At 41.6% G+C, this 23,358-nt stretch overlaps 1 protein-coding gene and 1 non-coding gene across 3 annotated transcripts in view; one reads left to right on the forward strand and one right to left on the reverse strand.

Moving 5' to 3' along the window:
- Window positions 1-23,358, forward strand: part of EXOC4 (exocyst complex component 4) — an 811,011-nt gene that overhangs the window by 604,148 nt on the left and 183,505 nt on the right. The window lies entirely within an intron of this gene.
- On the reverse strand, window positions 21,018-21,124 carry LOC122438965. Its single transcript, XR_006268710.1, has one exon. It is a non-coding gene; the product is annotated as a U6 spliceosomal RNA (small nuclear RNA).

Below are 23,358 nucleotides of genomic sequence, written 5' to 3' on the forward strand. Positions count from 1 at the left end.
CCTTTAGGATGGACTGGTTGGATCTCCTTGCAGTCCAAGGGACTCTCAAGAGTCTTCTCCAATACCACAGTTCAAAAGCATCAATTCTTCAGCACTCAGCTTTCTTTGTAGTCCAACTCTCACATCCATACATGACTACTGGAAAAACCCATAGCCTTGACTAGACAGACCTTTGTTGGCAAAGTAATGTCTCTGCTTTTTAATATGCTGTCTAGGTTGGTCATAACTTTCCTTCCAAGGAGTAAGTGTCTTTTAATTTCCTAGCTACAGTCACCATCTACAGTGATTTTGGAACCCAAAAAAACAAAGTCAGCCACTGTTTCCTATTGATTAGGTAGTCATTATATGGATGGATTAACTTCATAAAAATGTATTGAGCTTTATGCTTCTTCTTAATGCACTTTTCTATTTGTGTTTTCTATTTCCTCTAAACATTTTGCCAAGAAAATAAAGGCTGTGTTAGAGGATACCATCTAGTTTGGGATGGCTTTCTTTTTTGAAAAAATGCCCAGCTATGAAGCTCTGATATACTAGTGACTGACAGTTGTGACAATTAACAGTTCTACTGGAATCTACTGGCCAAACAGAGCTTTATGAGTGAACAAATTTCACCATAGGAATTAGGTGGCTGTTGAGGTATTTTCTATTTATACATGTTTAGGATGATATTAGCAGCCATAAGAACTATATCTTCTCATGTTGTTTCTGGAATTTCTCCTTTACTTGTCTAGGACTTACTGCTTTCACCATCATCAGTTCTTCTTTTGATAATGGCTGACCATCCCTGCTGTAATCTCTGATGGCTGCTTATAAATAGCCCCAATGAAATGGTACAGAGCATTGTGTAGCCACTGTGATTATTTGTTCATGGGTTTCTGAAACTTGATTTGACTAGGTCCGTCGATGGCTTCCCTGGTAGCTCAGCAATTTAAAAAAAAAAAAAAAAAAAATCTACCTTCTACACAGAAGACACATGTTTGATCCCTGGATCGGAAATATTCCCTGGAGAAGGAAATGGCAACCCACCCCAGTTCTTGCCTTGAATATCCCATGGACTGAGGAGCCTGACGGGGTATAGTCCATGGAGTCATAAGAGTCAGACACGACTTAACAAGTAAACTACAACAAAATTTATTTCTATATGGAAATTGATGAAATCAGTGAATATTTGGACAGTGTCTTAACTGCAGCTGTGGTATCATGTGCACAACAACCTTGTAAGGTAGATTATTTCTTCCATTTGATAGAGAAGGAAACTTATGACTTAGTTACTGTAGCACAACTAGTCAGTGGTAGATCGGGATCTAATATCCAGATCTTCTAACCCTGACTCCATGTTCTTCTCTCTTGACTTCACTGCCTCTTCTGAATCAGGAAAGTTTTAGGGTGTCATGTTAATTTATAAAAGTTGATGAGACTGTTAGGTATTTCTACCTGCTCCCAAAGTTTTCCTGTAAATACTACTATTTTTTCCCATAAATATTAGTATTTAGTAACTTGCCAAACATCAATCAATAACATATTGATAAGCAGTAAATTGTCAAATCCTTTTCTTCTGGCCTTTCAGACATTTGTATTCAAATTAGAAAAGGCAGCAGGGTTTGGCTAGTATAGGTAATTCTAGAACAAGAGATAGCTTTCCTGCCACTCAAATTTTGGGATTTTGTAAGTAAATTACATATACCAGTTGTGGAAAGCTAAATATTGGCATGCCATGGTGTATTTGGATCTAGCCTGACATGGTAAGAGGTAAAGATATAGAAGTGAGGCTACCTGATGGGATTCCTCAGAATAGGAACTCTTAGAGGATAGACCCAAGGATTGGTCTGCTAGTCCTCATCAGTCCAGTTCAGTTCAGTCACTCAGTTGTGTCAGACTCTTTGCGAACCCATGGACTGCAGCACGCCAGGCCTCCCTGTTTATCACCAACTCCCGGAGTTTACTCAAACTCATGTCCATCGAGTTGGTGATGCCATACAACCATCTCATCCTCTGTCGTCCTCTTCTCCTCCTGCCTTCCCAGCATCAGGGTCTTTTCCAATGAGTCAGTTCTTTGCATCAGGTGGCCAAAGTATTGGAGTTTAAGCTTCAACATCAGTCCTTCCAATGAATATTCAGGACTAATTTCCTTTAGGATGGACTGGTTGGATTTCCTTGCAGTCCAAGGGACTCTCAAGAGTCTTCACCAACACCACAGTTCAAAAGCATCAATTCTTCGGCACTCAGCTTTCTTTATAGTCCACTTCTCACATCCATACATGACTACTGGAAAAAACCATAGCTTTGACTGGACAGACCTTTTGCAGGAAAGTAATGTCTCTGCTTTTTAGTATGCTGTCTAGGTTGGTCATAACTTTCTTCCAAGGAGCAAGGGTCTTTTAATTTCATGACTGCAGTCACCATCTACAGTGATTTTGGAGCCCAAAGGGATAGTCTCTCACTGTTTCCACTGTTTCCCCATCTATTTGCCATGAAGTGATGGGACGAGATGCCATGATCTTAGTTTTCTGAATGTTGAATTTTAAGCCAGCTTTTTCACTCTCCTCTTTCACTTTCATTAAGAGGCTCTTCAGTTCCTCTTCACTTTCTGCCATAAGGGTGGTGTCATCTGCATATCTGAGGTTATTGATGTTTCTCCTGGCAATCTTGATTCCAGCTTGTGTTCCATCCAGCCCAACGTTTCTCATGATGTACTCTGCATATAAGTTAAATAAGCCAGGTAACAATATACAGCCTTTTCCTATTTGTAACCAGTCTGTTATTCCATGTCCAGTTCTAATTATTGGCTTCCTGACCTGCATAAAGATTTCTCAGCAGGCAGGTCAGGTGGTCTGGTATTCCCATCTCTTGAAGAATTTTCCTCAGTTTCTTGTGATCTACACAGTCAAAGGCTTTGGCATAGTCCATAAAGCAGAAGTATATGTTTTTCTGGAACTCTCTTGCTGTCTTGATGATCCAATGGATGTTGGCAATTTGATCTCTGGTTCCTCTGCCTTTTCTAAAACCAGCTTGAACATCTGAAAGTTCACAGTTCATGTATTGCTGAAGCCTGGCTTGGAGAATTTGAGCATTACTTTACTAGCATGTGAGATGAGTGTAATTGTGCGGTAGTTTGAGCATTCTTTGGCATTGCCTTTATTTGGGATTGGAATGAAAACTGACCTTTTCCAGTCCTGTGGCCACTGCTGAGTTTTCCAAATTTGCTGGCATGTTGAGTGCAGCACTTTCACAGCATCATCTTTTAGGATTTGAAATAACTCAACTGGAATTCCATCACCTCCACTAGCTTTGTTCGTAGTGATGCTTCCTAAGGCTCACTTGACTTCACATTCCAGGATGTCTGGCTCTAGGTGAGTGATCACACCATCGTGATTATCTGTGTTGTGAAGATCTTTTTTGTCCAGTTCTTCTGTGTATTCTTGACACCTCTTCTTAATATCTTCTGCTTCTGTTAGGTCCATACCATTTCTGTCCTTTATTGTGCCCGTCTTTGCATGAAATGTTCCCTTGGTATCTCTAATTTTCTTGAAGAGATCTCTAGTCTTTCCCAGTCTGTTGTTTTCATCTTTCTTTGCATTGATCACTGAGGAAGGCTTTCTTATCTCTCCTTGCTATTCTTTGGAACTCTGCATTTGAATGGGTGTATCTTTCCTTTTCTCCTTTGCCTGTCACTGCTCTTCTTTTCACAACTATTTGTAAGGCCTCCTCAAACAACCTTTTTGCCTTTTTGCATTTCTTTTTCTTGGGGATGGTCTTGATCCCTAGGGACCTCCTGTACAATGTCACAAACCTCCATCCATAGTTCTTCAGGCACAGTTTATCAGATCTAATCCCTTGAATCTATTTCTCACTTCCACTGTATAATCATAAGGGATTTGATTTAGGTCATACCTGAATGGTCTAGTGGTTTTCCCTACTTTCTTCAATTTGTATCTGCGTTTGGCAATAAGGAGTTCATGATTTGAGCCACAGCCTGCTCCTGGCCTTGTTTTTGCTGACTTGTAGAGCTTCTCCATCTTTGGCTGCAAAGAATATAATCAGTCTGACTTCGATATTGACCATCTGGTGATGTCCATGTGTAGAGTCTTCTCGTGTTGTTGGACGAGGTTGTTTGCTATAAGCAGTGTGTTCTCTTGGCAGAACTCTATTAGCCTTTGCCCTGCTTCATTCTGTACTCCAAGGCCAAATTTGCCTGTTACTCCAGGTGTTTCTTGACTTCGTACTTTACATTCCAGTCCCCTATAATGAGAAGTTAGTCCTCATATACTGTGATAATACTTGATGGCCCAGGGCCAGTAAAGGGACAGAGCCTCTCTGAACACTGTCTCCCCAGCCGTGAGCTCCTCCTGTGGTTCCTCAATCCGGTTACATTGTCATTGTACCCATCTTCCCCATTCGGTGCTCTGATAGGGAGATATGCCCACATGGTTGCTCTCATCGTCTCTGGAAGCCATTGGTGCATTTGGTGAAAATGTCAGAGGTTCCTTTTCTCTAACTCCTAAGGTTATTTCAAGAAGCAAATAATCATTGATTGCTAACTATATACATACAAACTACAGCATTAGGTGCTCTGAGATATACAAAAGTGGATAGGACCTAGCTTGCATTCAAGAAATGTAAATACAAGTCTGTAGATGAAAAATACACCTCTCTCGTAAATCATCTCTTATTTATCAGTTCTCACAGTATTGTACTTTTCACACATCTGAGTTACTGTTGTTGGAGAGGATAGTAATGCTTGCATTTAGTTTCCTCTGAATACTTGACTGATTAAGAAAGTTAAATACTGAAAGTTGGTTAATACAAGCAAAATTGAATGCTTCCGAGTTACATAAACAGCAGTCATAATTAAACTGGGTACCAAACCCCTTGTGCTTCACCCTTAGTCAAAGCCTATTTATTCTAGAAAAGTTTGTCTATCTGATTTTCTGATTAGCCTTACTTTAAGAAGCAGCAAAATTAGTAGTTGCAGAAACCAAGAGTAAGAATATACTGTTATTTTTTGTTCAATGTAATGAAATTTTATAGCTGTTAGTCCCTATAGGAAAAACTTTATAAAACCATAAAATGACATGCTGGTTTGGAGCTATTTAAATGGGGTGCAAACTGCTTTGCCTGCCTTAATAGCCTTTAAAAGCATGACTGTGTTACTAAATAGGTTGATATTAATAATGATGAATCATTAATTTGTAATGAATCATTGTGGAGTTACATTAAGACCTGTGAAGTCTTCTCCAACAAGTGGAAATGTATGAATATATTTTTCAAAAAGCATCACAGATGGGTATGTAAGAAATTATATAAAGTATGTGGTTGTATGGGACATTTGTCTTATTAAGTATTATTTTGAAATAAGTAAGCCACCTGTTAGGGGATTAGGATTTTGGAAAACTTTGCCTGTAAAATGAAAGTGAATAGTGAAGGATTATTATGTATATAATTTAAAAGATGTTTAACATTGTATTAGTGTAATACTTTAGCATTTTTCCTAGATAAATTTCATGGGACAAAGTTGTTATCTTCACTAGTTCCATTTGCCTGGTCAGATGTGAGATGATTTCTAAGATTTTTATTTTTAGTGAATTTCTTGTTTTCATCCCCTTAAAAAAAAAGGAAACCTTTTATTTGTAGAAATGAAGATTAAGAAGTTCTTTGACAGTGCATTGAAAGAAACAGATGAAAACAAAAGTATAGCTTGTTTATGATGCAAACCTTGAGAGTCCTCTTATGTGGTTTACTTATGTGTAGAAATGTGTATAAATTCAGTGTATTAGCAGTTCTTTTAAATTATGTTAATATTGCCAGCTTGTTTTTGGGCCAGATTATCTTTACATCTTTTGCATTTTCATTTTCACTCATTTCTCTGTAGAAATACTTGTATCCTAGTTAATTTCTCAATTGTTTAGTTACTAAGTTGTGTCCTACTTTTCCACGACCCCACGGACTATACCCACCAGGCTCCTCTGTCCATGGGCTCTCCCAGGCAAGTACACTGGAATAGGTTGCCATTTCCTTCTCCAGGCAATCTGCCTGAGCCAGGGATTCAACCCACATCTCCTGCATTGCAGGCGGATTCTTTACCACTGAGCCCCAGAGAAGCCCTAATTGCTTCATTACAGTACCTTTATTATTGTCCACTCATTGTGAACTCGGAGACATCTATTTTGCTGTGTGTATTTTCTTAGTAAAGACTATATTTATTTTTCAGTATTTTCTCAGGAAAATTGCATTCATTAAACTATCATTTATGAAGAAGGCAATATGTTTTTCATATGTGTGATCTCATTTAATCTTTGCAACAGTCATGAGGTTGAGAGAAATTAAGTGTGACTTTTTGAGGTTACAGGGCAAGTCACTGACAGAGTCTGTGGTGAAACCCAGTCTTTCTAACTCTTGCCTCTGACTGTACGATGTCTACTGCCCCCCTCAGGCTTGGGGCTTAGTGGCTACCAGATGCCGACCGGCCACTCAGAATATTCAGGGCCTTGTGTGTCTCAAGCTCTAGCTTCATTGAATGGTCGGGAGTTGGGAAAACACATAATTCTGTAGTCATGAATTGTCCAGAGCATTGTGGGAACACAAAGGGATTAATGACCAATTCAGGAAGTGAGGAAAAGCTTCACAGAGAAGGCTAACATGTGAGCTTGCAGATTGAGCAGGGGAGTACCAAGCAGAGAAAGGAGGAGTGGCCATTTCATCTAATAGAAAGAGAAGGTCCTAAGGCCCCGATGTGGCAGGAGTTGTGTAGTTCAGGACAGCCGTGGATCATGGGGGAGGAAGGCAGCAGGTAATACCAGCTAGACAGGCTGTGCTGGTGAGACCGCTGGGCCTTTCCTGGTGAGGAGGTGTAGGGTGGACAGTGGGCTTGGTTCATTTGTGGCGTTGCCACTCCCTTCTTCCACTAAGTCTCAGCTCTGACCAGTACCTTCCAATTTAATTATCTGATTTCCCTGCTCTACTGCCTGTATGGCCTCGGGCACATTTCCCACCCTCTCTGTGCCTCAGGTTTCCCCTTTGTTTTATTTACTTATTTATTTTTAAACTTTTAAATTTTATGTTGACGTGTAGCCAGTTAACAATGTTGTGGTGGTTACAGGTGAACAGCAAAGGTACTCAGCCATACATATACATGTATCCAGTTCAGTTCAGTTCAGTCGCTCAGCGGTGTCCGACTCTTTGCGACCCATGGATCGCAGCACACCAGGCCTCCCTGTCCATCACCAACTCCCAGAGTTTACTCAGACTCATGCCCATTACTCGGTGATGCCATCCAGCCACCTCATCCTCTGTCGTCCCCTTCTCCTCCTGCCCCCAATCCCTCCCAGCATCAGGGTCTTTTCCAATGAGTCAACTCTTCTCATGAGGTGGCCAAAGTATTGGAGTTTCAGCTTCAGCATCAGTCCTTCCAATGAACACCCAGGACTGATCACCTTTAGGATGAACTGGTTGGATCTCCTTGCCGTCCAAGGGCCTCTCAAGAGTCTTCTCCAACACCATAGTTCAAAAGCATCAATTTTTTGGTGTCAGCTTTCCTCACAGTCCAACTCTCACATCCATACATGACCGCTGGAAGAACCATAGCCTTGACCAGATAGACCTTTGTTGGCAAAGTAATGTCTCTGCTTTTTAGTATGCTGTCTAGGTTGGTCATAACTTTCCTTCCAAGGAGTAAGTGTCTTTTAATTTCATGGCTGCAGTCACCATCTGCAGTGATTTTGAATCCCCGAAAAATAAAGTCTGACACTGTTTCCACTGTCTCCCCTTCTATTTCCCCTGAGGTGATGGGACCAGATGCCATGATCTTAGTTTTCTGAATGTTGAGCTTTAAGCCAACTTTTTCACTCTCCTCTTTCACTTTCATCAAGAGGCTTTTTAGTTCATCTTCAGTTTCTGCCATACCATACACCACCATAAGGGTGATGTCATCTGCATATCTGAGGTTATTGATATTTCTCCTGGCAATCCTGATTCCAGCTTGTGCTTCTTCCAACCCAGCGTTTCTCATGATGTACTCTGCATGTAAGTTAAGTAAGCAAGGTGACAATATACAGCCTTGACGTACTCCTTTCCCTATTTGGAACCAGTCTGTTGTTCCATGTCCAGTTCTAACTGTTGCTTCATGACCTGCATATAGGTTTCTCAAGAGGCAGGTCAGGTGGTCTCGTGTGCCTATCTCTTTCAGAATTTTCCACAGTTTATTGTGATCCACACAAAGGCTTTGGCGTAGTCCATAAAGCAGAAATAAGATGTTTTTCTGGAACTCTCTTGCTTTTTCGATGATCCAGCAGATGTTGGCAATTTGATCTCTGGTTCCTCTGCCTTTTCTAAAACCAGCTTGAACATCTGGAAGTTCACTGTTTACGTATTGCTGAAGCCTGGCTTGGAGAATTTTGAGCATTACTTTACTAGCGTGTGAGATGAGTGCAATTGTGTGGTACTTTGAGCATTCTTTGGGATTGCCTTTCTTAGGGGTTGGAATGACAGCTGACCTCTTCCAATCCTGTGGCCACTGCTGAGTTTTCCAAATTTGCTGACATATTGAGTGCAGCACTTTCACAGCATCATCTTTCAGGATTTGAAATAGCTCAACTGGAATTCCATCACCTCCACTAGCTTTGTTCATAGTGATGCTTTCTAAGGCCCACTTGACTTCACATTCCAGGATGTCTCGCTCCAGGTGAGTGATGACACCATTGTGATTATCTGTGTTGTGAAGATCTTTTTTGTACAGTTCTGTGTATTCCTGCCACCTCTTCTTAATGTCTTCTGCTTCCGTTAGGTCCATATCATTTCTGTCCTTTATGGAACCCATCTTTGCATGAAATGTTCCCTTGGTATCTCTAATTTTCTTGAAGAGATCTCTAGTCTTTCCCATTCTGTCGTTTTCCTCTATTTCTTTGCATTGATCGCTAAGTAAGGCTTTCTTATCTCTCCTGGCTATTCTTTGGAACTCTGCATTCAAATGAATTATCTTTCCTTTTCTCCTTTGCTTTTTGCTTCTCTTCTTTTCACAGCTATTTTTAAGGCCTTCTCAGACAACCATTTTGCCTTTTTGCATTTCTTTTCCATGGGGATGGTCTTGACCCTTGTCTCCTGTACAATATCACGAACCTCTGTCCATAGTTCATCAGGCTCTCTGTCTATCAGATCTAGTCCCTTAAATCTATTTCTCACTTCCACTGCATAGTCATAAGGGATTTGATTTGGGTCATACCTGAATGGTCGAGTGGTTTTCCCTACTTTCTTCAGTTTAAGTCTGAATTTGGCAATAAGGAGTTCATGATCTGAGTCACAGTCAGCTCCAGGTCTTGTTTTTGCTGATTGTATAGAGCTTCTCCATCTTTGGCTGCAAAGAATATAATCAGTCTGGTTTTGGTGTCGACCATCTGGTGATGTCCATGTGTAGAGTCTTCTCTTGTGTTGTTGGAAGAGGGTGTTTGCTATGACCAGTGCATTCTCTTGGCAAAACTCTATTAGCCTTTGTCCTGCTTCATTCCATACTCCAAGGCCAAATTTGCCTGTTACTCCAGGTGTTTCTTGACTCCCTACTTTTGCATTCCAGTCCCCTATAATGAGAAGGACATCTTTTTGGGGTGTTAGTTCTAAAAGGTCTTGTAAGTCTTCATAGAACCGTTCAACTTCAGCTTCTTCAGCTTTACTGGTTGGGGCACAGGCTTGAATTACCGTTTTATTGAATGGTTTGCCTTGGCAACGAACAGAGATCATTCTGTCATTTCTGATATTGCATCCAAGTACTGCATTTCAGACTCTTTTGTTGACCATGATGGCTACTCCATTTCTTCTAAGGGATTCTTGCCCATAGTAGTAGATATAATGGTCATCTGAGTTAAATTCACCCATTCCAGTCCATTTTAGTTTGCTGATTCCTAGAATGTCGACATTCACTCTTGCCATCTCCTGTTTGACCACTTCCAATTTGCCTTGATTCATGGCTAACATTCCAGGTTTCCTATGCAATATTGCTCTTTACAGCATCGGACCTTGCTTCTATCACCCGTCACATCAGCAGCTGGGTATTGTTTTTGCTTTGACTCCATCCCTTCATTCTTTCTGGAGTTATTTCTCCACTGATCTCCAGTAGCATATTGGGCACCTACCGACCTGGGGATTTCCTCTTTCAGTATCCTATCAATTTGCCTTTTCCTACTGTTCATGGGGTTCTCAAGGCAAGAATACTGAAGTGGTTTGCCATTCCCTTCTCCAGTGGACCACATTCTGTCAGACCTCTCCACCATGACCCGTCTGTCTTGGGTGGCCCCACAGGGCATGGCTTAGTTTCATTGAGTTAGACAAGACTGTGGTCCGTGCGATCAGATTGGCTGGTTTTCTGTGATTATGGTTTTAGTGTGTCTGCCCTCTGATGCCCTCTTGCAACACCTACCGTCTTACTTGGGTTTCTCTTACCTTGGACATGGGGTATCTCTTCAAGGCTGCTCCAGCAAAGCACAGCTGCTGCTCTTTACCTTGGATGACATATATCCACTCTCCCCCAAAATCTCCTCCTATCCAGGCTACCACATAACATTGAGCAGAGTTCCCCATGCTATACAGTAGGTCCTTTTTGGTTATACATCTTCAATATAGCAGTGTGTCCATGTCCATCCCAGACTCCCTATCTCTTCCCTCCATTCTTCCCATTGAAAAATGGTGATAACATTACCTTCTTCACAGGGTTGTTGCAAGGATGAAAGAAATTACTGTGTAAACCTTCAACTTACATATTAATGTGAACACCGTCTGAGGTGTTAGAACTGTTGGAACTCAGTGAAAGCTCAGTGTGGTCATTACCATCACTGTCCCAGTACTTCCAAAGCATGCAAAACCTCCTGCCCTTTCCCCCGAGGCAATCTAGCTCTTTTCGGAGACCTGGATGATAGATTTTCTTTTTGGGAACTGCTTGAGGCAAAAGGCAGCTGTTACTCCTTTCCTGGGGAACCAAAGGTTTGCTTTTTCTTTTACAAGTGGGAGCAGAAAAGGAGAAGAATATTCTTATAGAGTGTCCCTGCCCCCCGTCCCGCCAAGGTTCCTGTGGCAGTGAGAACAGAAATGAGTCTCTAGAAAATTATCCTGCCACATTCACTTAAATGTGATACATGGTCTGACCTGTAGGATAACAGTGGAAAACTCTAATCACTTACTTAAACCTGCCAAAGACTAATTTTTAGAAACCTCAGAGGTGGGTGTGCATATTAAAAGAGACTGGGTCCTTTCAGTAGAACCTGAGCAAATGTGTATTGATTGACTTAATTAAAGGAAGATTATGACTTGTGCACTGCCCTCTGTGTGTTATCTGACTGTATGGTTCCCAGGGATCTTGAAAGCATGTGTGCTAATGGTCTTCTCATTTAAAGCAGCATGAATCAGAGGTTATTTCATCAATTTGGTAATCAAATAATTGCCAAGAACACAGAAGGTAAAAAAACAAGAATTTTCTCTAATAAGTAAATTAAAGGACTTGAAACCCTCTGTAGTAAGAGTTCTGTATGGAGGTTGCTGCAAAGAGATCCTTTCTAGTTTTCAGATATTAAGGGTGAGAGCTCTTTAGCTTTTATTCGTTCTTTTAACTCACTTCCTGGCTTGGGCTGATGTCACGGAACCCTGATGATTTGACTGGGTTTTGTGTTTGAGACACCTCCAGTGTCAGTATCTTCAGGTCATTTCTCTTGGACCAGACTTCCCAGAGAAAGATTCTCTCATCTGCTGCCTGGAAGTTGAAGGCCTCACTGCCATCATCCAGGGAACCAAGTGGGAAGAAGATGAAAGAAGGCCAGGGATATGCATAAATTCACTTAACTCCTCTGTTTTCCCCCATCTTTAGTTGTTCATTCTGTCTCTGAGCCCAGAGACCTTCTGTTTCACTCTTTCCAAGGAATAAACCTTCAGATTTTTACCAGAGTCGAGGAGAGATAGTGACCCAGTCCCAACAGGGAGTGTAGTCTGTGGATCTACTTTTTTAAAATAATAGACTTTCAACTAATCCTCCTTGTTTTAGCCACTCCTTATATTAGTCACTCCTCTTGTTTTGCCCTCACGTCCAGATAAACCTGGGGCTGTCTGGAACTTACAGAGGAGAGTGGACTGTCTCTCTGCTTTTCCTACTACTGACATAAGATTCCACTCTCTTGAGCCTGTTAGAAGCATTTACCAATCTGATCTGCTTTCTTGCTTCCAATATTGCATTGTCTTTGTCTTCTCCCTCCTATTTTCTTTATCCTATAGATTTCTGTCTTGGCCAAAAATAGTCTCCTTACTGTCATTTCTTGAGATTTGGGGGTGGAGAGAGAGTGAAAAGAGGTGTATGTTCTTTACCCAGAGGTAAATTCTCCCCTAAGTACATCTTTCTCATCTTCACTAAACATAGTTATTCTGTTTTTCTGTATCCAAGCTATACCACATTAGCTATAGCAGGAAGATAGGATCTGTCCTCTAAACTAGAATTTTATGGCAGGAAATCCTTATCACTTGAGAGAAGCTATCCGGGAGGAGCTAGAAATACAGTATTCAATACAGCTGAAAGGGTCTTAATCTCAGTATTAGCTTTACCAAAGCCAACCAGGGGCTTACAGCTGTGCTTCCTCTTAGCAATTATAAAAGTGAGAACTGTGTTAGCTAACTTCCAATTCAATCCTCAGATTGCCACTTGGGATCTGGAAGCTAGCTGATTTTTTGACCTAAGGTGCTCTGCTATGTAGGGTTGCCAGTTATAATTATATGTTCAGGTGTCAATTAGCAAAACAGCCCATTATTTGGCAGCTTGAAGTAATGAGATGGATCTTGCGCTAATCTTCCAATTCTACAAGCAGTTGATAAATGCTTTAGCCATAAAATTCTTTATTGTACTGGACCTAGTGAGGTTATCCGAAGAGCTGGAGGTCAAAATTTTCAATGTGAATTCCTTTGGGAGCTCATGAATTTTCAAATATTACTAGAATCTTGAGTAACAAATAAGCAGAAAGTTTTCCATAAACAGTTTCACACTCAAACACACAGAAGCATTGGTTTGTATACAAAGTGACAAGAATTTCAAAGACCACATGGAACAGATAGAATGGCAATTCATTTAGTGGAAAAAAATTACTGAATATGACTGTAGTACTCTGTGCTTGACTATGGAGAAACCTTGATGAGTGAAATGGACTGACTTTCTCCAGAGGTTACTAGTTCCCTGTGATATTTGATGTTTTCTTCTCTCTGTATCAGAGCTTTAGATTTTTCTCAGTGCCATGTCAGATACTAACACTAAAATAGTACTCGTGATGTTCCTGAATCCTTTTTATACAGTTTATCATTACTGCTCACCTAAGGCCTTTTATTTCATGAATGTCCTAGTCTATTTCTTTACTTCTGTTTCCTGTGAATAAAGAGCCTACGTAGAACAGAGTGGAGAGGCAGGCCCTCATTTAGAGAATGTGACGCTAGGTAGTAGGTTTGTGCAGTGGTCTTTTGTTTGATGCTCACGACCTATGGCATGTTAGAAAATGGATACTCAGGCCTTCTCTGAACTTACCTTCTCAAACTCCCTTTTTCATACTTGACTTCTTGGTCATCTCCTTTCATCAGATTAGAGTGGCTATTTGGTTTGTTTATATATATGTAAGTTCCATCATTTTTCTTTGATTGCCTCTTCCTGAATTTATTTCCTGGTGTGGCAAATTCTGGACATTGTGAAGGTCAAATTTCCACCCCATGATCCCCCCACTCATTTGAGAATGGGTGTGTTTGGATACTCACACTCATTGATGTACAGCTGGCTTCCACAGGCTCCCAAGAACTGGCTGTTAAAATTTTCAGAAGTTGTGTGAGCCAGTTAGTAAACACAGCCATTACTAAAAAGTAAGTCGTATAATATTTTTTTAAAAAGGTAATAAATACTAAACTCATCACTTGATTATTTCGCATTTTACTAGTGTCTCTGTTCTTAGTTTTTGCCCCTATTATAGCTCTGGCAGCAGCACTGTATTACCAGGTATGTTACTGTGCATCTCTTCCCACCTCTGAGTTCAGAGACATCACATTGGAAGCTTGAGATATGCTGTGGCGGGAGTGTCTACAAGTGGAAACCATCAAACATTACAAATCAGGACTCCCTCAGCTCCCTAAAGAAAGAAAAAGTGAAAGTGAAGTCGCTCAGGCATGTCTGGCTCTTTGTGAGCCCATGGACGCTAGCCTACCAGGCTCCTCCATCCATGGGATTTTCCAGGCAAGAGTACTGGAGTGGACTGCCGTTTCCTTCTCCAGGGGATCTTCCCAACCCCGGGATCGAACCCGTGTCTCCTGCACTGCAGACAGACCCTTTACCGTCTGAGCCACCAGGCTACTAACCTCTGGCCAGCACATGACCCCTCATGCTGTTCTCGTCCACTGCTGCCAGCATTCTGGGCACTGATGATCTTGAGCCACTTCAGTTACCATTTATCTTCATGATGGCAACACTCCTCCACCAACGTGGTCATGCCCACCTTACATGTCTTTGCTCCAGGTTCCTGAGAACATCAAGCCCAATTTTTAGAGTGACTCCATGGCTACTTCTAAGCTGCCCTTTCCTCCTTCCTTCTCATTCCCAATGAATCAGTCGTTCATTTCTCTCATTCTTCCTGTTTTCCAGCATCCTTCCTCCTTCTATCCTTCCCCCTTCTTCTTCCTCCTCCTTATTCTTATGAGCAAGGGCTCTGGTGCCAGACTGACTGGCCCCACATCAGTTCAGTTCAGTCGCTCAGTCGTGTCCGACTCTTTGTGACCCCAAGGACTGGAGCACGCCAGGCCTCCCTGTCCATCACTAAATCCCAGAGTTTACCCAAACTCATGTCCACTGAGTCGGTGATGCCATCCAACCATCTCATCCTCTGTCGTCCTCTTCTCCTCCCGCCTTCAGTCTTTCCCAGCATCAAGGTCTTTTCCAGTGAGCCAGTTTTTCGCATCAGGTGGCCAAAGTATTGGAGCTTCAGCTTCAGCATCAGTCCTTCCAATCAGGCTCCACCGTTCACTGGTTGTGTTACCCTGGGCTTTGTGCCTCGATTTCATCATCTGTCAGGTGGAATTCATAGTAGTATCTGCCTCGTAGAGTTACTCTGGGGATTAAATGAATTAATACTCTTAAAAGCACCTAGAATAATGCCTGGCATATTGTAAACAATATATGTGTATTTATTTAAGAAACTAAACACTTCCAGTTGCTCTCCATCCTTAACCCACAGGCTTATTGTATGGTAGATAGTTTAAGAGAGAAAAGAGAATAGCGAAAGAAACATCCAAGGGTAAAAGAAGAAGAATGGCCTGGGGTTGTAACACAGGATTAGTAGCTCCAGGGAACTAGGAAAAGCCTTAATGAAAAGGGCTTCCCTTGTAGCTCAACTAGTGAAGAATCTGCCTGCACTGCAGGAGACCCTGGTTCAATTCCTGAGTTGGGAAGATCCCCTGGAGAAGGGAATGGCTACCCACTCCAGTATTCTGGCTTGGAGAACTCAGTCCATGGGGTCACAAAGAGTTGGACATGACTGAGTGTCTTTCACTTTAATGAAACAACCTGGAGAAAAGGTGGTGCTCGAGAGGGGAGACAAATAGGAAGAAAAACAGTCACATTTCAGAATAATATGCAAAGATTAAAGTATACAAATGTCTATTTTAGATATACACACCAAGAAAATTAAGGGATACTGTGTAATGCATAGAAATTTCCCATTTTAATTTAAGCAGTGAAACCAATTTTGCCCCTTCATCCTGTGTGGAAATTTGGTTGTCACGCACTGAAGGTACTTAGGCTAAATCAGATTTGTATTGAACAAGAGCCTTGGAGCCTGAATGGGAGATGTCCGTCCGTATCTTGTGAAAAACGCAAGCCCAGACGCCCCATACTCGTTTGTCTGACCATCTGGAAATCTCGAGTGATCTAAGCACTTAATTTTACCCTCATTTTTAGAACAAAAAGGAAATAATAAAGGAAGAAAATGGGCAGCAGGGACATTCCACTTTTCATTAAAAAAAAAAAATCTTAGTGATAAAAGGAGCAGAGAGTTTAAAAGAAAAAAAAATGAGAAACCATTAAAATGATTTGAATGCTCTGTATTTTGTGGTAGGCTCTATTGTTTTCAGTTACATGGGAACAGTGGTAATTTTATGAATCATTAGAGTTTTCTTTCCAAATTATATCTGCCTGTTCTTAAAGTACCTCCTGAGTTACCCACAATAAGAGGCTGTTGAACAAGTTTATTATTCCATTTAGTACATTTGAGTTTTGTGTTAATTTCGTATTGTAAAAAATGTTATGCTTACAACTTGAAGATAAAATCTTGACAGCTGAATCTTTGTGTGCTTAATTTCTCTTAATTTTTAAAACATGTGAACCTGTCTCTGTTCTCCTTCATCTAATAAGAGACTCCAGGGTAAAGACAAAATCCTGTTTTGGCGGAATGATGACCACCCATCCCCTCACCCCTACAGGTGAAAACAGTCACAGCAGTTGAACGTTGTCCTTGGCACTTTTGTCTCACCAGGCAGAGTGATCTGTAAAACATGGACGCTGTTAATGATACCTAACCCCTCCCTCACAGAGCTGTAGTTCCAAAGCCCAATCTACCAACCCGGCTGAGTCAGCCCAAAGTGGGATCCACAGAGAATGGATAAAGTAAAACCAGCATAGTGGCGGTGGTGATGGGGGCGAGGGTAAAGGTGGGTGTAGGTGGGTGTGATGTGGGTAGGTGCAAGAGAGAGATTTTTAAGTTTACTTTTGGGGAAAGAACTGTCCTTTTTTCTGATATTTTTTTCCTCCTCTATTTTTTTTGCTGTTAAAGCATTCGTACTTTTATCATACTTCTGTAAAAACAGTGATAGTGTAGGTGATCTCTTTTGGTTCTGTTTAAAGCCTCGTAGCTTGGCACCATCAAAAGTTGAATCTATGTCGGTCCATTTATGTTTCCTGGCTGGGGATATCCTAAAGTCTATAAATTATCATGTACTTAAGTGCTGGCTGTATCTTTGCCAGTGATGTGGGTGTTTCCTGTGTGAAGAAATTCTCATAGAAAGAGACACGTCAAAGCTTCAGTATTCCGATTTCTAGCCACTAATTGTTTTTGGACTCAGGAGAAAGCTGCTTCCCTGGGCAGTGTGTGTGGGTGATTCTGTTATTGCTCCTTCCATGCAGACTTTGGCAGAATGCCATGAGTTGAGTTCATCAGATGCATTGTGAAATTTCTCATCTCATATAGGCACAGATCATGTGCCTTGATAACTAAAATCTAGGATAAATGTATATGAGTCACCTCCTAAACTTGGGGAAAAGAGGTAAAGCTGAAATCAGCTTTATGGTGGGCAGGCTGAAGATGTCAACATGGGTCATGAAGATTATCACAGCCTTTGCCAATGAAGAAAGAGCGAGTATCTTGTTCAACTTCCCAAAGGGAAGTTGGAACCATGTATAACCATGTTTGGAACTCAGGTCTCCTGATGTCTAGTGATTTGATTTTTGCCCAGTGGTTCATGTTGTTCTGGTGATGGTGGTTTAGTTGCTAGTGCCCAACCCCTGTGACCCCGTGGACTGTAGCCCCCCAGGCTCCTCTGTCCATTGGATTTCCCAGACAAGAATACTGGAGTGGGTTGCCACTTCCTTCTCCAGGGATCTTCCCAACCCAGGGATTAAACCTGCATCTCCTCCGTTGCGTGTGGATTCTTTACCAGCTGAGCCACCAGGGAAGACCTTCATACTCTTTTGCTCAGCATGCACAGGTCACGTAGAGCAGTTCACTTTATAGAATGAGCTAGAATGCTGGACATAAAACAGCCAGTTTTTGTCAAAAACCAGATCTAGTTTTTTAAATTCATGAGCTCTTCTCAAATTGTATTGGCCCTCCCAGTATGAGTCATAACCGAGTTGGGTCTTTACCCTTGAACAGATTTCCCCTTGCGTGTGCACGCTCGCACGCTTCCTTGCACACTCTCTCCCCCCAAATAATCCCATATGTTCTATTTTCCTGAAAGCTGAGCTCCCTTCTCATTCTCCTCCTCGGAGGGCTCCAGCTCTCACCTCTGAGGGGCCTGAGTAACTGAGGCTGAAACGATTTGGAGGGAAACTTGTCAGCGTAATTGATGATTATATGGTGTGAGCCACCGAAGACAGGTGAGCCTGCAGAGAGTGGAACAAATGTGTGTGTAGCATGCATTTCCCACTGGGATCAGCTGGACTTCCTCCTCTGACATGTTGATTTATAGGTTTGTAGCTCTTCCCTAATGAATTGTGCCCCACCGTGGGTCATTGGAACTTCCTGCTGCAGAGGCCTTGCCTTTACTAGAAAAAAGAATTATAAAGGTTCTGCTCTGTGAATTTCCAGGTTTCTGTGTGTTGGCACTAAATGGAGTGACTGAGGACATGTAATCTTCAAGAGGACAAAATAATCACATAATACACTTGAATGGCACCACTACATCAAGAAAGGGGTTTCTGTGAATACAGATGCTTTGCAACTTGACAGAAAGTAGTCTGAGTCAAAAAAGAATTTGAAAAACATAGCCACATGCAAGCATTTAGGACCACCTTTGGTGGCAACTTGGTGTTCTAGAGTTCTTTACAAACCTCTTTCGAACTGTTATACTTGTTCCTTGAAACTGCTTTAAGTGTTAGACTTGCTAAAACATAGGGATGGTCACGACTGCTCTACTTTCTCACAATCTGTTGGGATATTGATTGAGATATTTATGCAGTACTCCGAGTTCTCAGGAAAAGGGGTGTTAGAAAATGCGACAGTGATGATGTTGGCAGGGCATGGAAAATTATGTGACAATATAATCTCCAGAAAGATAAGTTTGAGACAGTTTGAATTACTAGTCTGAGCCTGTCTGGCAGTCTTGTGTCCTTCTGTCTAAACCTTTTGTCTCAGTTATCAGTTCTGGGTGATGTAAGAGGGTGGGGTATAAGGAAAGCATTGAAAGCTTAGACCTCTTGCTGGCTTAGCATTGTCCCCAAAGTGTCTCTTGGCTGCTGGCATTGGAGTGACCTGTCCTTCCAGATGGCAAGTTAGCCAGGAGAGTCTGGGACCAGGAGTCTCCAGTCTTCACTTCCCACCCTGACTCCATCCTGTCTGCTTGCTGAGCTCCTTCACAGCTTCCTGTAGACCAGTTATGGTCTCTCCAGTCACAACACTGACGCTTCATCTGAAGGTCATAAGAACCTTCCATAATCAGTCCTCATGCACTTTGCATGCTTGTGCTGGACACCTTGGACTGCCTGGAAAGATTAACTCATCACTGACTGTATCTGGATTTCTTTAGCAACTGCAGATTCAGGCTGCCTGGCTGGAACCAAAGCTTTCTAGTTGTGTGACCTTAAACAATTTGATCTCTTAGTATTTGGTTTCCCCAACTATCAAATGGGCTTCCCAGGCACAGTGGGTAAAGTATTTGCCTGCGAATGCAGAAGATGAAGTTTTGATCCCTGGGTGGGGAAAATCCCCTGTAGGAGGAAATGGCAACCCGCTCCAGTATTCTTGCCTGGAAAGTCCCATGGACAGAGGAGCCTGGTGGGCTATAGTCTGTGGGGTCTCAAAGAGTTAGACACAACTGAGCAATTGACCACAGCACACAATTACCAAATAGAGATAATAGTACTCTTCCTATAGATAGTAAATACATATTATATAAATATATAGAGAGTTAAATGAGGTAATGCATAGTAGGTGCTCATTAAGTGTTGGATGGGTTGATGGATGATGAGTAGGTAGCTCATTCTAACATTTGCTTTTATATTATAATACACATGCTACTTATCTTTGCCAGTGTATCCAAAATAAAAAGGAAACATATATTTTATCTTCATTAATCTAGTCAAGTAGTGGCCAGAATTTTATTATCTTTGAGTATGTGTTTTCTATAGTCTTGTCTGTATTTGTTCTTTGTCATGCCTTTTTACTTTTTTTTTTTTTCATCTATTTTTATTAGTTGGAGGCTAATCACTTTACAATACCGCAGTGGGTCTTGTCATGACCCATTCATTGACATGAATCAGCCATGGATTTACATGTGTTCCCCATCCCCATTCCCCCTCCCACCTCCCTCTCTACCCAGTCCCTCTGGGTCTTCCCAGTGCACCAGGCCCGAGCACTTGTCTCATGCATCCAACCTGGGCTGGTGATCTGTTTCACTATAGATAATATACATGTTTCGATGCCGTTCTCTCGAAATATCCCACCCTCGCCTTCTCCCACAGAGTCCAAAAGTCTGTTCTGTACATCTGTATCTCTTTTTCTGTTTTGCATATGGGGTTATCGTTACGATCTTTCTAAATTCCATATATATGTGTTAGTATACTGTAATGGTCTTTATCTTTCTGGCTTACTTCACTCTGTATAATTGGCTCCAGTTTCATCCATCTCATTAGAACTGATTCAAATGAATTCTTTTTAACGGCTGAGTAATATTCCATGGTGTATATGTACCACAGCTTCCTTATCCATTCGTCTACTGATGGGCATCTAGGTTGCTTCCATGTCCTGGCTATTATAAACAGTGCTGCGATGAACATTTGGGTGCACGTGTCTCTTTCAGATCTGGTTTCCTCAGTGTGTATGCCCAGAAGTGGGATTGCTGGGTCATATGGCAGTTCTATTTCCAGTTTTTTAAGGAATCTCCACACTGTTCTCCATAGCGGCTATACTAGTTTGCGTTCCCACCAACAGTGTAAGAGGGTTCCCTTTTCTCCACACCCTCTCCAGCATTTATTGCTTGTAGACTTTTGGATAGCAGCCATCCTGACTGGCGTGTAATGGTACCTCATTGTGGTTTTGATTTGCATTTCTCTGATGATGAGTGATGTTGAGCATCTTTTCATGTGTTTGTTAGCCATCTGTATGTCTTCTTTGGAGAAATGTTTGTTTAGTTCTTAGGCCCATTTTTTGATTGGGTCATTTATTTTTCTGGAATTGAGCTGCAGGAGTTGCTTGTATATTTTTGAGATTAATCCTTTGTCTGTTGCTTCGTTTGCTATTATTTTCTCCCAGTCTGAGGGCTGTCTTAAATACATGGAACGCTTCACAAATTTGCATGTCATCCTTGCACAGGGGCCATGCTAATCTTCTCTGTATCGTTCCAATTTTAGTATATGTGCTGCCGAAGCGAGCACGCCTTTTTACTTTTATGTGGCTTACTGTTATTCATTTTTTCTTTGAGTAAATTACCTATAAAAAAAAGAAGAACTTGTATTAGTTGCATTAAGGAGAAGAATGTTTTGGTTTTTTTAAATGTATATATAACTAGAGTGTAGAGCATGGAATCATATTGGGCCCTCTGATCAGAAAGAGAACATTTAGAAATGTACAGCAGGGAAATAACATTCCTGGGAAGACTATTACCCAGATTAGGCCTTCTATTGAAGTTTCTTACTGCTCCATTAGAGCTTCCCTGATAGTTCAGTTGGTAAAGAATATGCCTGTAATGTGGGAGACCCCAGTTCGATTCCTGGGTCAGGAAGATCCACTGGAGAAGGGATCAGTTACCCACTCCAGTATTCTTGGGCTTCTGTTGTGGCTCAGCTGGTAAAGAATCTGCCCGCAATGCGGGAGACCTGGGTTCAGTCCCTGGGTTGGGAAGATCCCCTGGAGAAGGGAGAGGCTACCCACTCTAGTATTCTGGCCTGGACAATTCCATGGACTGTATAGTCCTTGGGGCCGCAACGAGTTGGACACGACTGAGCGACTGTCACTTTCTCTGCTGCATTGGAGGATTTGTGAGTGGTTGGTTTCTTAAAAGTCGGACGCCCTTACACTACTCCTCTTCTTTGAAATTCTTCTACCTTAGCTTTCCTCATGCTTGTTTTCTTGATTATTTTGTCTTTGTCCCTCTCTTTTTCTCTGTTGAATCTTCTTTTCTTCTTACCACCACTGCCCAAGCCACCTTACACTACCACCAGAGCTTCAGTCAGTCCCACTGTGCCAGTCAAGTCCATCCTCATCTAACACCATTTCCCCCAGGAGAAGTCAGCGTGTGGGGCAGTAAAGAGAACATTGAAATGGGAATCCAAAGACTTCCTTGCAAATCTCATTTCCTTTCTTTTTCTTGATGTTTTTAAGATTTTTCTATTTATCCTTAATATTCAGTAATTTGATTGTAAAGGGCCTCCCAATAGTTTTTGTCATCTCTTTTATGTTTGTTGAGCTTCTTGGATCTGTGGGCTTGTAGTTTACATCAAATTTGGAAATTTTTCAGCCATTATTTTTTTCTGCCCTGCCACCTCCTTCGGGAACTTCAGTTGCATGTATATTAGGTTATACTTGATCTTGTTTTCATCTTTTTTCCTTCTGTGTTTTATTTTGGATAGTTTCTATTGCCATGTCTTCCATTTCTCTCCTTGTCATGTTCATATTTTTCTTTTATGCTCTTGAGTATAGGAGCATATTTATAATGGCTATTGCATCTTTTTCCTTGTCTGCTTATTCTGTTATCTGTGTTCTTTCCGGTTCTGTTTCTCTTACTTTTCCCCTCATATGTGTTTTCCCACTCTTTTGCAAGCCAGGTAATTTTTGATTAGATGTGTACATCTGTGCTAAGTCACTTCAGTTGTGTCTGACTCTTTGCGACCCTATGAAGTGTAGCCCACCAGGCTCCTCTGTCCATGGGATTCTCCAGGCAAGAATACTAGAAGGGGATGCCATGCCCTCCTGCAGGGGACCTTCCTGAGCCAGGGATCAAACCTGCATCTCGTGTGTCTCCTCCATTGGCAGGTTTATTCTTTACCACTAGTGCCACCTGGGAAATGATTGGATGCTGGACATGTAATTTTGATACATCATTCAGTCCAGTTCAGTCACTCAGTCATGTCCGAGTCTTTGCGACCCTATGGACCGCAGCACACCAGGCCTCCCTGTCCATCACCAACTCCCAGAGTTTACTCAAACTCATATCCATTGAGTCAGTGATGCCATCCAACCATCTCATCCTCTGTTGTCCCCTTCTCCTCCCACTTTTAATCTTTCCCAGCATCTATCATCTGTACATCATTGGATGATAGATTTTGCTGTAGTCTTTTAAATATTATTGAGCTTTGTTTAAGACACATTTTAGTGACATAGAATTGATCAGTTATTTCAAGCTTTACTTTTAGGCTTTGTTATACATGTCCACGGCAATCTTTAGTCTAAAAATAACTTGTCCCACTACTGTGGCAGTACCTTTCTGAGAATTCAAACAGATTCCCTGTCTATAGGGAGATCCTTCCACTCTAGCTGGTGAGAACATGAACCATTTCTGCTGCTGTGTGAACTCTGGGAGTTCTACCTGCTCTTTACAGGTAGTTTGTTCACCAACCTTGGGAGTTCCAGCCACACAGGCAAAGATTACTACTCAGCCAAAGATTCAGAA

The sequence above is a fragment of the Cervus canadensis genome, chromosome 3 (assembly GCF_019320065.1).
Source record: "Cervus canadensis isolate Bull #8, Minnesota chromosome 3, ASM1932006v1, whole genome shotgun sequence".
NCBI lineage: Eukaryota > Metazoa > Chordata > Mammalia > Artiodactyla > Cervidae > Cervus > Cervus canadensis.